Source organism: Taudactylus pleione, unplaced genomic scaffold (genome assembly GCF_031769625.1).
Source record: "Taudactylus pleione unplaced genomic scaffold, aTauple2 ptg000050l, whole genome shotgun sequence".
Lineage (NCBI taxonomy): Eukaryota > Metazoa > Chordata > Amphibia > Anura > Myobatrachidae > Taudactylus > Taudactylus pleione.
Window position 1 is genome coordinate 1,629,768 of NW_028284452.1, and position 13,032 is coordinate 1,642,799.

The 13,032-nt window shown below is 39.1% G+C and overlaps 15 non-coding genes across 15 annotated transcripts; all 15 read left to right on the forward strand.

Moving 5' to 3' along the window:
• Positions 1 to 264: 264 nt before the first annotated feature.
• On the forward strand, positions 265 to 337 carry TRNAV-CAC (transfer RNA valine (anticodon CAC)). Its single transcript has one exon. It is a non-coding gene; the product is annotated as a tRNA-Val (tRNA).
• A 536-nt stretch (positions 338 to 873) lies between these two features.
• TRNAV-AAC (transfer RNA valine (anticodon AAC)) lies at positions 874 to 946 on the forward strand. The gene has a single exon. It is a non-coding gene; the product is annotated as a tRNA-Val (tRNA).
• Positions 947 to 2,039: 1,093 nt separating this feature from the next.
• On the forward strand, positions 2,040 to 2,112 carry TRNAV-CAC (transfer RNA valine (anticodon CAC)). Its single transcript has one exon. It is a non-coding gene; the product is annotated as a tRNA-Val (tRNA).
• Positions 2,113 to 3,022: 910 nt separating this feature from the next.
• On the forward strand, positions 3,023 to 3,095 carry TRNAV-CAC (transfer RNA valine (anticodon CAC)). Its single transcript has one exon. It is a non-coding gene; the product is annotated as a tRNA-Val (tRNA).
• Positions 3,096 to 3,190: 95 nt separating this feature from the next.
• TRNAG-CCC (transfer RNA glycine (anticodon CCC)) lies at positions 3,191 to 3,263 on the forward strand. Its single transcript has one exon. It is a non-coding gene; the product is annotated as a tRNA-Gly (tRNA).
• A 1,532-nt stretch (positions 3,264 to 4,795) lies between these two features.
• On the forward strand, positions 4,796 to 4,868 carry TRNAG-CCC (transfer RNA glycine (anticodon CCC)). Its single transcript has one exon. It is a non-coding gene; the product is annotated as a tRNA-Gly (tRNA).
• Positions 4,869 to 6,014: 1,146 nt separating this feature from the next.
• TRNAV-AAC (transfer RNA valine (anticodon AAC)) lies at positions 6,015 to 6,087 on the forward strand. Its single transcript has one exon. It is a non-coding gene; the product is annotated as a tRNA-Val (tRNA).
• A 1,405-nt stretch (positions 6,088 to 7,492) lies between these two features.
• Positions 7,493 to 7,565, forward strand: TRNAV-CAC (transfer RNA valine (anticodon CAC)). The gene has a single exon. It is a non-coding gene; the product is annotated as a tRNA-Val (tRNA).
• Positions 7,566 to 7,793: 228 nt separating this feature from the next.
• On the forward strand, positions 7,794 to 7,866 carry TRNAV-CAC (transfer RNA valine (anticodon CAC)). Its single transcript has one exon. It is a non-coding gene; the product is annotated as a tRNA-Val (tRNA).
• An 882-nt stretch (positions 7,867 to 8,748) lies between these two features.
• On the forward strand, positions 8,749 to 8,821 carry TRNAV-CAC (transfer RNA valine (anticodon CAC)). Its single transcript has one exon. It is a non-coding gene; the product is annotated as a tRNA-Val (tRNA).
• A 233-nt stretch (positions 8,822 to 9,054) lies between these two features.
• TRNAV-AAC (transfer RNA valine (anticodon AAC)) lies at positions 9,055 to 9,127 on the forward strand. The gene has a single exon. It is a non-coding gene; the product is annotated as a tRNA-Val (tRNA).
• A 1,211-nt stretch (positions 9,128 to 10,338) lies between these two features.
• Positions 10,339 to 10,411, forward strand: TRNAV-CAC (transfer RNA valine (anticodon CAC)). Its single transcript has one exon. It is a non-coding gene; the product is annotated as a tRNA-Val (tRNA).
• A 729-nt stretch (positions 10,412 to 11,140) lies between these two features.
• Positions 11,141 to 11,213, forward strand: TRNAV-CAC (transfer RNA valine (anticodon CAC)). The gene has a single exon. It is a non-coding gene; the product is annotated as a tRNA-Val (tRNA).
• A 233-nt stretch (positions 11,214 to 11,446) lies between these two features.
• Positions 11,447 to 11,519, forward strand: TRNAV-AAC (transfer RNA valine (anticodon AAC)). Its single transcript has one exon. It is a non-coding gene; the product is annotated as a tRNA-Val (tRNA).
• A 270-nt stretch (positions 11,520 to 11,789) lies between these two features.
• On the forward strand, positions 11,790 to 11,862 carry TRNAV-AAC (transfer RNA valine (anticodon AAC)). Its single transcript has one exon. It is a non-coding gene; the product is annotated as a tRNA-Val (tRNA).
• Positions 11,863 to 13,032: the final 1,170 nt, after the last annotated feature.

Consider the following 13,032-nt stretch of genomic DNA (forward strand, 5'->3'; position numbering starts at 1 on the left):
AAAGGTCCTCAGTTTGAAAGTAGGCAGAAACATACTTTTACTTTATGATTTTCTGAGTATTCTGTTACTATGGGTCTTCCAGGTTCAATACTTTTCCGTCCCCACAGAGGCAGTTTCTGTAGTGTAGTGGTTATCACGTTCGCCTCACATGCGAAAGGTCCCCAGTTTGAAAGTGGGCAGAAACATACTTTTACTTTATGATTTTATGAGGATACTGTTACTATGGTTCTTCCAGGTTCAAAACTTTTCAGTTCCGCAAAGGCAGTTTCTGTAGTGTAGTGGTTATCACGTTCGCCTCACACGCGAAAGGTCCTCAGGTCGAAACTGGGCAGAAACATAATTTCACGTTATGATTTTAAGAGTATTCTGTTACTATGGGTCTTCCAGGTTCAATACTTTTCCATACCCACAGAGGCAGTTTCTGTAGTGTAGTGGTTATCATATTCGCCTCACACGAGAAAGGTCCCCAGTTCGAAACTGGGCAGAAACATTTTTTTTATTTATGATTTTAGTATTTTTCTGTTACTAGTAGCAGAAAAAATATTTTTGAAAGAGCCATATGCAAATTGCACTTCCAAGTTTAATTCTTTTCCGTTCCCCAAGAGGCAGTTTTTGTAGTGTAGTGGTTATCACATTCATCTCATATGCGAAAGGTCCTCAGTTTGAAAGTAGGCAGAAACATACTATTTCTTTATGATTTTAGGAGTATTCTGTTACTATGGGTCTTCCAGGTTCTATACTTTTCCATCCCCACAGAGGCAGTTTCTGTAGTGTAGTGGTTATCACAATCACCTAACACGCGAAAGGTCCCCAGTTTGAAAGTGGGCAGAAATATACTTTTACTTTCAATACTTTTCTGTCCCAGCAGAGGCAGTTTCTGTAGTGTAGTGGTTATCACGTTCGCCTAACACGCGAAAGGTCCCCAGTTTGAAGCTGGGTAGAAACATTTTTTTTATTTATGACTTTAGGATTTTTCTGTTACTATTAGCAGAAAAAATATTTTTGAAAGCCCATATGCAAATTGCACTTCCGAGTTTAATTCTTTTCAGTTCTCCAAGAGGCAGTTTTTGTAGTGTAGTGGTTATCATATTCATCTCATATGCGAAAGGTCCTCAGTTTGAAAGTAGGCAGAAACATACTTTTACATTATGATTTTATTAGTATTCTGTTACTATGGCTCTTCCAGGTTCAATACTTTTCCGTTGGCACAGACGCAGTTTCTGTAGTGCAGTGGTTATCACGTTCGCCTAACACGCAAAAAGTTCCCAGTTTGAAACTGGGCTGAAAATTTCTTTTTACTTTAGGATTTTTCTGTTACTATTAGCAGAAAAAATATTTTTGAAAGCCCATATGCAAATTGCACTTCCAGGTTTAAATCTTTTCCATTCCCCAAGAGGCAGTTTCTGTAGTGTAGTGGTTATCATGTTCATCTCATATGCGAAAGATCCTCAGTTTGAAAGTGGGGCAGAAACATACTTTTACATTATGATTTTAAGAGTATTCTGTTACTATGGCTCTTCCAGGTTCAATACTTTGCCACTCCACAAGAGGCTGTTTCTGTAGAGTAGTGGTTATCACGTTTGCCTCACATGCGAAAGGTCCCCTGTTTGAAACTGGGCAGAAACTTACTTTTACTTATGATTTTAAGAGTATTCTGTTACTATGGGTCTTCCAGGTTCAATACTTTTCCGATCCCGCAGAGGCAGTTTCTGTAGTGTAGTGGTTATTACGTTCGCCTAACACGCGAAAGGTCCCCAGTTTGAAACTGGGCTGAATTTTTTTTTTTTTTTTGGATTTTCAGTTACTATTAGCAGAAAAAATATTTTTGAAAGCCCATATGCAAATTGCACATCCAAGTTTAATTATTTTCCTTTCCCCAAGAGGCAGTTTTTGTAGTGTAGTGGTTATCACAATCATCTCATATGCGAAAGGTCCTCAGTTTGAAAGTGGGCAGAAACATACTTTTACTTTATGATTTTATGAGGATTCTGTTACTATGGCTCTTCCAGGTTCAATACTTTACAGTTCCCACAGAGGCAGTTTCTGTAGTGTAGTGGTTATCATGTTCGTCTCACACGCGAAATGTCCCCAGTTCGAAACTGGGCAGAAACATACTTTTATGTTATGATTTTAAGAGTATTCTGTTACTATGGCTCTTCCAGGTGCAATACTTTTCCATCCTCATAGAGGCAGTTTCTGTAGTGTAGTGGTTATCACTTTTGCCTAACACGCGAAAGGTCCCAAGTTCAAAAATGGGCAGAAACATTTTTTTTATTTATGATTTTAGGATTTTTCTGTTACTAGTAGCAGAAAAAATATTTTTGAAAGCCCATATGCAAATTGCACATCCATGTTTAATTCTTTTCCGTTCCCCAAGAGACAGTTTCTGTAGTGTAGTGGTTATCATGTTCATCTCATATGCGAAAGATCCTCAGTTTGAAATTGGCAGAAACATACTTTTACATTATGATTTTAAGAGTATTCTATAACCATGGCTCTTCCAGGTTCAATACTTTGCCACTCCACAAGAGGCTGTTTCTGTAGTGTAGTGGTTATCACGTTTGCCTCACACGCGAAAGGTCCCCTGTTTGAAACTGGGCAGAAACTTACTTTTACTTTATGATTTTAAGAGTATTCTGTTACTATGGCTCTTCCCGGTTCAATACTTTTCCAACCCCACAGAGGCAGTTTCTGTAGTGTAGTGGTTATCACTTTCGACTTACATGTGAAAGGTCCCCAGTTTGAAACTGGGCAGAATTTTTTTTTTTATTTTGGATTTTTCAGTTACTATTAGCAGAAAAAATATTTTTGAAAGCCCATATGCAAATTGCACATCCAAGTTTAATTCTTTTCCTTTCCTCAAGTGGCAGTTTTTGAAGTGTAGTGGTTATCACAATCATCTCATATGCGAAAGGTCCTCAGTTTGAAAGTGGGCAGAAACATACGTTTACTTTATGATTTTATGAGGATTCTGTTACTATGGCTCTTCCAGGTTCAATACTTTTCCGTACCCACAAAGGCAGTTTCTGTAGTGTAGTGGTTATCACATTCGCCTCACACGCGAAAGGTCCCCAGTTCGAAACTGGGCAGAAACATTTTTTTTATTTATGATTATTTACGTTATGATTTTAAGAGTATTCTGTTACTATGGATCTTCCAGGTTCAATATTTTTCTGTCCCTGCAGTGGCAGTTTCTGTAGTGTAGTGGTTATCACGTTCGCCTCCCACGCGAAAGGCCCCCAGTTCGAAACTGGGCAGAAAATTACTTTTACGTTATGATTTTAAGAGTATTCTGTTACTATGGATCTTCCAGGTTCAATACTTTTCCGTCCTCGCAGAAGCAGTTTCTTTAGTGTAGTGGTTATCACATTCACCTCACACGCGAAAGGTCCCCTGTTTGAAACTAGGCAGAAACATACTTTTACGTTATGATTTTAATTCTGTTACTATGGCTCTTCCAGGTGCAATACTTTTCCGTTTTTGCAGAGGCAGTTTCTGTAGTGTAGTGGTTATCACGGTCGCCTCACACGCGAAAGGTCCCCATTTCGAAACTGGGCAGAAACATACTTTTACATTATGATTTTAAGAGTATTCTGTTACTATGGCTCCTCCAGGTTCAATACTTTTCCGTCCCCACAGAGGCAGTTTCTGTAGTGTAGTGGTTATCACATTCGCCTAACACGCGAAAGGTCCCCACTTTGAAAGTGGGCAAAAACATACTTTTACTTTATGATTTTATGAGGATTCTTTTACTATGGGTCTTCCAGGTTCAATACTTTTCTGTCCCCGCAGAGGCAGTTTCTGTAGTGTAGTGGTTATCACATTCGCCTCACACGCGAAAGGTCCTCAGTTTGAAAGTGGGCAAAAACATACTTTTACTTTATGATTTTATGAGGATTCTTTTACTATGGATCTTCCAGGTTCAATACTATTCTGTCCCCGCAGAGGCAGTTTCTGTAGTGTAGTGGTTATCACGTTCGCCTCACACGCGAAAGGTCCCCAGTTTGAAACTGGGCAGAACCTTTTTTTTTATTTATGATTTTAGGATTTTTCTGTTACTAGTAGCAGAAAAAATATTTTAGAAAGCCCATATGCAAATTGCACTTCCAAGTTTAATTCTTTTCCGTTCCCCAAGAGGCAGTTTCTGTAGTGTAGTGGTTATCACGTTCATCTCATATGCGAAAGATCCTCAGTTTGAAAGTGGGCAGAAACATAATTTTACATTATGATTTTAAGAGTATTCTATAACCATGGCTCTTCCAGGTTCAATACTTTGCCACTCCACAAGAGGCAGTTTCTGTAGTGTAGTGGTTATCACGTTCGCCTCACACGCGAAAGGTCCCCTGTTTGAAACTTGGCAGAAACTTACTTTTACTTTATGATTTTAAGAGTATTCTGTTACTATGGCTCTTCCCGGTTCAATACTTTTCCAACCCCACAGAGGCAGTTTCTGTAGTGTAGTGGTTATCACTTTCGCCTTACACGTGAAAGGTCCCCAGTTTGAAACTGGGCAGAATTTTTTTTTTATTTTGGATTTTTCAGTTACTATTAGCAGAAAAAATATTTTTGAAAGCCCATATGCAAATTGCACATCCAAGTTTAATTCTTTTCCTTTCCTCAGGGGGCAGTTTTTGAAGTGTAGTGGTTATCACAATCATCTCATATGCGAAAGGTCCTCAGTTTGAAAGTGGGCAGAAACATTTTTTTTATTTATGATTATTTACGTTATGATTTTAAGAGTATTCTGTTACTATGGATCTTCCAGGTTCAATATTTTTCTGTCCCTGCAGAGGCAGTTTCTGTAGTGTAGTGGTTATCACGTTCGCCTCCCACGCGAAAGGTCCCCAGTTCGAAACTGGGCAGAAAAATACTTTTACGTTATGATTTTAAGAGTATTCTGTTACTATGGCTCTTCCAGGTTCAATACTTTTCCGTCCTCACAGAAGCAGTTTCTGTAGTGTAGTGGTTATCACATTCACCTCACACGCGAAAGGTCCCCTGTTTGAAACTAGGCAGAAACATACTTTTACATTATGATTTTAATTCTGTTACTATGGCTCTTCCAGGTGCAATACTTTTCCGTTTTTGCAGAGGCAGTTTCTGTAGTGTAGTGGTTATCACGGTCGCCTCACACGCGAAAGGTCCCCATTTCGAAACTGGGCAGAAACATACTTTTACATTATGATTTTAAGAGTATTCTGTTACTATGGCTCTTCCAGGTTCAATACTTTTCCATCCCCACAGAGGCAGTTTCTGTAGTGTAGTGGTTATCACATTCGCCTAACACGCGAAAGGTCCCAAGTTTGAAAGTGGGCAAAAACATACTTTTACTTTATGATTTTATGAGGATTCTTTTACTATGGGTCTTCCAGGTTCAATACTTTTCTGTCCCCGCAGAGGCAGTTTCTGTAGTGTAGTGGTTATCACATTCGCCTCACACGCGAAAGGTCCTCAGTTTGAAAGTGGGCAAAAACATACTTTTACTTTATGATTTTATGAGGATTCTGTTACTATGGGTCTTCCAGGTTCAATACTTTTCTGTCCCCGCAGAGGCAGTTTCTGTAGTGTAGTGGTTATCACATTCGCCTCACACGCGAAAGGTCCTCAGTTTGAAAGTGGGCAAAAACATACTTTTACTTTATGATTTTATGAGGATTCTTTTACTATGGGTCTTCCAGGTTCAATACTTTTCTGTCCCCGCAGAGGCAGTTTCTGTAGTGTAGTGGTTATCATGTTCGCCTCACACGCGAAAGGTCCCCAGTTTGAAAGTGGGCAGAAACATACTTTTACTTTATGATTTTAAGAGTATTCTGTTACTATGGCTCTTCCAGGTTCATTACTTTTCCGTACCCACAGAGGCAGTTTCTGTAGTGTAGTGGTTATCACATTCGCCAAACAAGCAAAAGGTCCCCAGTTTGAAAGTGGGCAGAAACATACTTTTACTTTATGTTTTTATGAGGATACTGTTACTATGGGTCTTCCAGGTTCAATACTTTTCCAACCCCGCAGAGGCAGTTTCTGTAGTGTAGTGGTTATCACGTTCGCCTAACACGCGAAAGGTCCCCAGTTCTAAACTGGGCAGAAACATTTTTTTTATTTATGATTTTATGATTTTTCTGTTACTAGTAGCAGAAAAAATATTTTTGAAAGACCATATGCAAATTGCACTTCCAAGTTTAATTCTTTTAAGTTCCCCAAGAGGCAGTTTTCGTAGTGTAGTGGTTATCATGTTCATCTCATATGCGAAAGGTCCTCAGTTTGAAAGTAGGCAGAAACATACTTTTACTTTATGATTTTATGAGTATTCTATAACCATGGCTCTTCCAGGTTCAATACTTTTTCAACCCCACAGAGGCAGTTTCTGTAGTGTAGTGGTTATCACTTTCGCCTCACACGCGAAAGGTCCCCTGTTTGAAACTGGGCAGAAATTTACTTTTACTTTATGATTTTAAGAGTATTCTGTTACTATGGCTCTTCCCGGTTCAATACTTTTCCAACCCCACAGAGGCAGTTTCTGTAGTGTAGTGGTTATCACTTTCGCCTTACACGTGAAAGGTCCCTATTTTGAAACTGGGCAGAATTTTTTTTTTATTTTGGATTTTTCTGTTACTATTAGCAGAAAAAATATTTTTGAAAGCCCATATGCAAATTGCACATCCAAGTTTAATTCTTTTCCTTTCCCCAAGAGGCAGTTTTTGTAGTGTAGTGGTTATCACAATCATCTCATATGCGAAAGGTCCTCTGTTTGATAGTGGGCAGAAACATACTTTTACTTTATGATTTTATGAGGATTCTGTTACTATGGCTCTTCCAGGTTCAATACTTTTCCGTACCCACAGAGGCAGTTTCTGTAGTGTAGTGGTTATCACATTCGCCTCCCACGCGAAAGGTCCCCAGTTTGAAAGTGGGCAGAAACATACTTTTACGTTATGATTTTAAGAGTATTCTGTTACTATGGATCTTCCAGGTTCAATACTTTTCTGTCCCTGCAGAGGCAGTTTCTGTAGTGTAGTGGTTATCACGTTCGCCTCACACGCGAAAGGTCCCCAGTTTGAAACTGTGCAGAACCTTTTTTTTTATTTATGATTTTAAGATTTTTCTGTTACTATTAGCAGAAAAAATATTTTTGAAAGCCCATATGCAAATTGCACTTCCGAGTTTAATTCTTTTCAGTTCTCCAAGAGGCAGTTTTTGTAGTGTAGTGGTGATCATATTCAATTCATATGCGAAAGGTCCTCAGTTTGAAAGTAGGCAGAAACATACTTTTACTTTATGATTTTATTAGTATTCTGTTTCTATGGCTCTTCCAGTTTCAATACTTTTCCGTTGGCACAGACGCAGTTTCTGTAGTGAAGTGGTTATCACATTCGCCTCCCACGCGAAAGGTCCCCAGTTTGAAAGTGGGCAGAAAATACTTTTACGTTATGATTTTAAGAGTATTCTGTTACTATGGGTCTTCCAGGTTCAATATTTTTCTGTCCCTGCAGAGGCAGTTTCTGTAGTGTAGTGGTTATCACGTTCGCCTCACACGCGAAAGGTCCCCAGTTCGAAACTGGGCAGAAAAATACTTTTATGTTATGATTTTAAGAGTATTCTGTTACTATGGCTCTTCCAGGTTCAATACTTTTCCGCCCTCGCAGAAGCAGTTTCTGTAGTGTAGTGGTTATCACATTTACCTAACACGCGAAAGGTCCCCTGTTCGAAACTAGGCAGAAACATACTTTTACGTTATGATTTTAATTCTGTTACTATGGCTCTTCTAGGTGCAATACTTTTCCATTTTTGCAGAGGCAGTTTCTGTAGTGTAGTGGTTATCACGTTCGCCTCACACGCGAAAGGTCCCCATTTCGAAACTGGGCAGAAACATACTTTTACATTATGATTTTAAGAGTATTCTGTTACTATGGCTCTTCCAGGTTCAATACTTTTCCGTCCCCACAGAGGCAGTTTCTGTAGTGTAGTGGTTATCACATTCGCCTAACACGCGAAAGATCCCCAGTTTGAAAGTGGGCAAAAACATACTTTTACTTTATGATTTTATGAGGATTCTTTTACTATGGGTTTTCCAGGTTCAATACTTTTCTGTCCCCGCAGCGGCAGTTTCTGTAGTGTAGTGGTTATCACATTCGCCTCACACGCGAAAGGTCCCCAGTTTGAAAGTGGGCAAAAACATACTTTTACTTTATGATTTTATGAGGATTCTTTTACTATGGATCTTCCAGGTTCAATACTTTTCTGTCACTGCAGAGGCAGTTTCTGTAGTGTAGTGGTTATCACGTTCGCCTCACACGCGAAAGGTCCCCAGTTTGAAACTGGGCAGATCCTTTTTTTTTATTTATGATTTTAGGATTTTTCTGTTACTATTAGCAGAAAAAATATTTTTGAAAGCCCATATGCAAATTGCACTTCCGAGTTTAATTCTTTTCAGTTCTCCAAGAGGCAGTTTTTGTAGTGTAGTGGTTATCATATTCATCTCATATGCGAAAGGTCCTCAGTTTGAAAGTAGTCAGAAACATACTTTTACTTTATGATTTTATTAGTATTCTGTTACTATGGCTCTTCCAGTTTCAATACTTTTCCGTTGGCACAGACGCAGTTTCTGTAGTGTAGTGGTTATCATGTTCGCCTAACACACAAAAAGTTCCCAGTTTGAAACTGGGCAGAAACATACTTTTACGTTATGATTTTAAGAGTATTCTGTTACTATGGGTCTTCCAGGTTCAATACTTTTCCGTACCTGCAGATGCAGTTTCTGTAGTGTAGTGGTTATCATGTTCGCCTCACACGTGAAAGGTCCCCAGTTCGAAACTGGGCAGAAACATACTTTTTCGTTATGATTTTAAGAGTATTCTGTTACTTTGGCTCTTCCAGGTTCATTACTTTTCCGTACCCACAGAGGCAGTTTCTGTAGTGTAGTGGTTATCACATTCGCCAAACAAGCAAAAGGTCCCCAGTTTGAAAGTGGGCAGAAACATACTTTTACTTTATGTTTTTATGAGGATACTGTTACTATGGGTCTTCCAGGTTCAATACTTTTCCAACCCCGCAGTGGCAGTTTCTGTAGTGTAGTGGTTATCACATTCGCCTAACACGCGAAAGGTCCCCAGTTCGAAACTGGGCAGCAACATTTTTTTTATTTATGATTTTAGGATTTTTCTGTTACTAGTAGCAGAAAAATTTTTTTTGAAAGCCCATATGCAAATTGCACTTCCAAGTTTAATTCTTTTCCGTTCCCCAAGAGGCAGTTTCTGTAGTGTAGTGGTTATCACGTTCATCTCATATGCGAAAGATCCTCAGTTTGAAAGTGGGCAGAAACATACTTTTACATTATGATTTTAAGAGTATTCTATAACCATGGCTCTTCCAGGTTCAATACTTTGCCACTCCACAAGAGGCAGTTTCTGTAGTGTAGTGGTTATCACTTTCGCCTTACACGTGAAAGGTCCCTATTTTGAAACTGGGCTGAATTTTTTTTTTTTTTTGGATTTTTCTGTTACTATTAGCAGAATAAATATTTTTGAAAGCCCATATGCAAATTGCACATCCAAGTTTAATTCTTTTCCTTTCCCCAAGAGGCAGTTTTTGTAGTGTAGTGGTTATCACAATCATCTCATATGTGAAAGGTCCTCTGTTTGATAGTGGGCAGAAACATACTTTTACTTTATGATTTTATGAGGATTCTGTTACTATGGGTCTTCCAGGTTCAATACTTTTCAGTTCCCACAGAGGCAGCTTCTTTAGTGTAGTGGTTATCACGTTTGCCTCACACGCGAAAGGTCCCCAGTTCGAAACTGGGCAGAAACATACTTTCACGTTATGATTTTAAGAGTATTCTGTTACTATGGCTCTTCCAGGTTCAATACTTTTCAGTACCTGCAGAGGCAGTTTCTGTAGTGTAGTGGTTATCACATTCGCCTCCCACGCGAAAGGTCCCCAGTTTGAAAGTGGGCAGAAACATACTTTTACGTTATGATTTTAAGAGTATTCTGTTACTATGGGTCTTCCAGGTTCAATATTTTTCCGTCCCTGCAGAGGCAGTTTCTGTATTGTAGTGGTTATCACGTTCGTCTCACACGCGAAAGGTCCCCAGTTCGAAACTGGGCAGAAAAATACTTTTACGTTATGATTTTAAGAGTATTCTGTTACTATGGCTCTTCCAGGTTCAATACTTTTCCATCCTCGCAGAAGCAGTTTCTGTAGTGTAGTGGTTATCACATTCACCTCACACGCGAAAGGTCCCCTGTTTGAAACTAGGCAGAAACATACTTTTACGTTATGATTTTAATTCTGTTACTATGGCTCTTCCAGGTGCAAAACTTTTCCGTTTTTGCAGAGGCAGTTTCTGTAGTGTAGTGGTTATCACGTTCGCCTCACACGCGAAAGGTTCCCATTTCGAAACTGGGCAGAAACATACTTTTACATTATGATTTTAAGAGTATTCTGTTACTATGGCTTTTCCAGGTTCAATACTTTTCCGTCCCCACAGAGGCAGTTTCTGTAGTGTAGTGGTTATCACATTCTCCTAACACGCGAAAGGTCCCCAGTTTGAAAGTGGGCAAAAACATACTTTTACTTTATGATTTTATGAGGATTCTTTTACTATGGGTCTTCCAGGTTCAATACTTTTCTGTCCCCGCAGAGGCAGTTTCTGTAGTGTAGTGGTTGTCACGTTCGCCTCACACGCGAAAGGTCCCCAGTTTGAAAGTGTGCAAAAACATACTTTTACTTTATGATTTTATGAGGATTCTATTACTATGGGTCTTCCAGGTTCTATACTTTTCAGTCCCTGCAGAGGCAGTTTCTGTAGTGTAGTGGTTATCACGTTCGCCTCACACGCGAAAGGTCCCCAGTTTGAAACTGGGCAGAGCCTTTTTTTTTATTTATGATTTTAGGATTTTTCTGTTACTATTAGCAGAAAAAATATTTTTGAAAGCCCATATGCAAATTGCACTTCCGAGTTTAATTCTTTTCAGTTCTCCAAGAGGCAGTTTTTGTAGTGTAGTGGTTATCATATTCATCTCATATGCGAAAGGTCCTCAGTTTGAAAGTAGGCAGAAACATACCTTTACTTTATGATTTTATTAGTATTCTGTTACTATGGGTCTTCCAGGTTCAATATTTTTCCGTACCTGCAGAGGCAGTTTCTGTAGTGTAGTGGTTATCACATTCGCCTCACACGCGAAAGGTCCCCAGTTCGAAACTGGGCAGAAACATACTTTTTCGTTATGATTTTAAGAGTATTCTGTTACTATGGCTCTTCCAGGTTCATTACTTTTCCATACCCACAGAGGCAGTTTCTGTAGTGTAGTGGTTATCACATTCGCCAAACAAGCAAAAGGTCCCCAGTTTGAAAGTGGGCAGAAACATACTTTTACTTTATGTTTTTATGAGGATACTGTTACTATGGGTCTTCCAGGTTCAATACTTTTCCAACCCAACAGAGGCAGTTTCTGTAGTGTAGTGGTTATCACATTCGCCTAACACGCGAAAGGTCCCCAGTTCGAAACTGGGCAGAAACATTTTTTTTATTTATGATTTTAGGATTTTTCTGTTACTAGTAGCAGAAAAAATATTTTTGAAAGCCCATATGCAAATTGCACTTCCAAGTTCAATTCTTTTCCGTTCCCCAAGAGGCAATTTTAGTAGTGTAGTGGTTATCACGTTCATCTCAAATGCGAAAGGTCCTCAGTTTGAAAGTAGGCAGAAACATACTTTTACTTTATGATTTTATGAGTATTCTGTTACTATGGATCTTCCAGGTACAATACTTGTCGAACCCCGCAGCGGCAGTTTCTGTAGTGTAGTGGTTATCACGTTCGCCTAACACGCGAAAGGTCCCCAGTTCGAAACTGGGCAGAAACATTTTTTTTATTTATGATTTTAAGAGTATTCTGTTACTATGGCTCTTCCAGGTTCATTACTTTTCCGTACCCACAGAGGCAGTTTCTGTAGTGTAGTGGTTATCACTTTCGCCTCACACGCGAAAGGTCCCCTGTTTGAAACTGGGCAGAAATTTACTTTTACTTTATGATTTTAAGAGTATTCTGTTAATATGGCTCTTCCCGGTTCAATACTTTTCCAACCCCACAGAGGCAGTTTCTGTAGTGTAGTGGTTATCACTTTCGACTTACACGTGAAAGGTCCCTATTTTGAAACTGGGCAGAATTTTTTTTTTATTTTGGATTTTTCTGTTACTATTAGCAGAAAAAATATTTTTGAAAGCCCATATGCAAATTGCACATCCAAGTTTAATTCTTTTCCTTTCCCCAAGAGGCAGTTTTTGTAGTGTAGTGGTTATCACAATCATCTCATATGCGAAAGGTCCTCTGTTTGATAGTGGGCAGAAACATACTTTTACTTTATGATTTTATGAGGATTCTGTTACTATGGCTCTTCCAGGTTCAATACTTTTCCGTACCCACAGAGGCAGTTTCTGTAGTGTAGTGGTTATCACATTCGCCTCCCACGCGAAAGGTCCCCAGTTTGAAAGTGGGCAGAAACATACTTTTACGTTATGATTTTAAGAGTATTCTGTTACTATGGGTCTTCCAGGTTCAATACTTTTCTGTCCCTGCAGAGGCAGTTTCTGTAGTGTAGTGGTTATCACGTTCGCCTCACACGCGAAAGGTCCCCAGTTTGAAACTGTGCAGAACCTTTTTTTTTATTTATGATTTTAGGATTTTTCTGTTACTATTAGCAGAAAAAATATTTTTGAAAGCCCATATGCAAATTGCACTTCCGAGTTTAATTCTTTTCAGTTCTCCAAGAGGCAGTTTTTGTAGTGTAGTGGTTATCATATTCAATTCATATGCGAAAGGTCCTCAGTTTGAAAGTAGGCAGAAACATACTTTTACTTTATGATTTTATTAGTATTCTGTTTCTATGGCTCTTCCAGTTTCAATACTTTTCCGTTGGCACAGACGCAGTTTCTGTAGTGAAGTGGTTATCACATTCGCCTCCCACGCGAAAGGTCCCCAGTTTGAAAGTGGGCAGAAAATACTTTTACGTTATGATTTTAAGAGTATTCTGTTA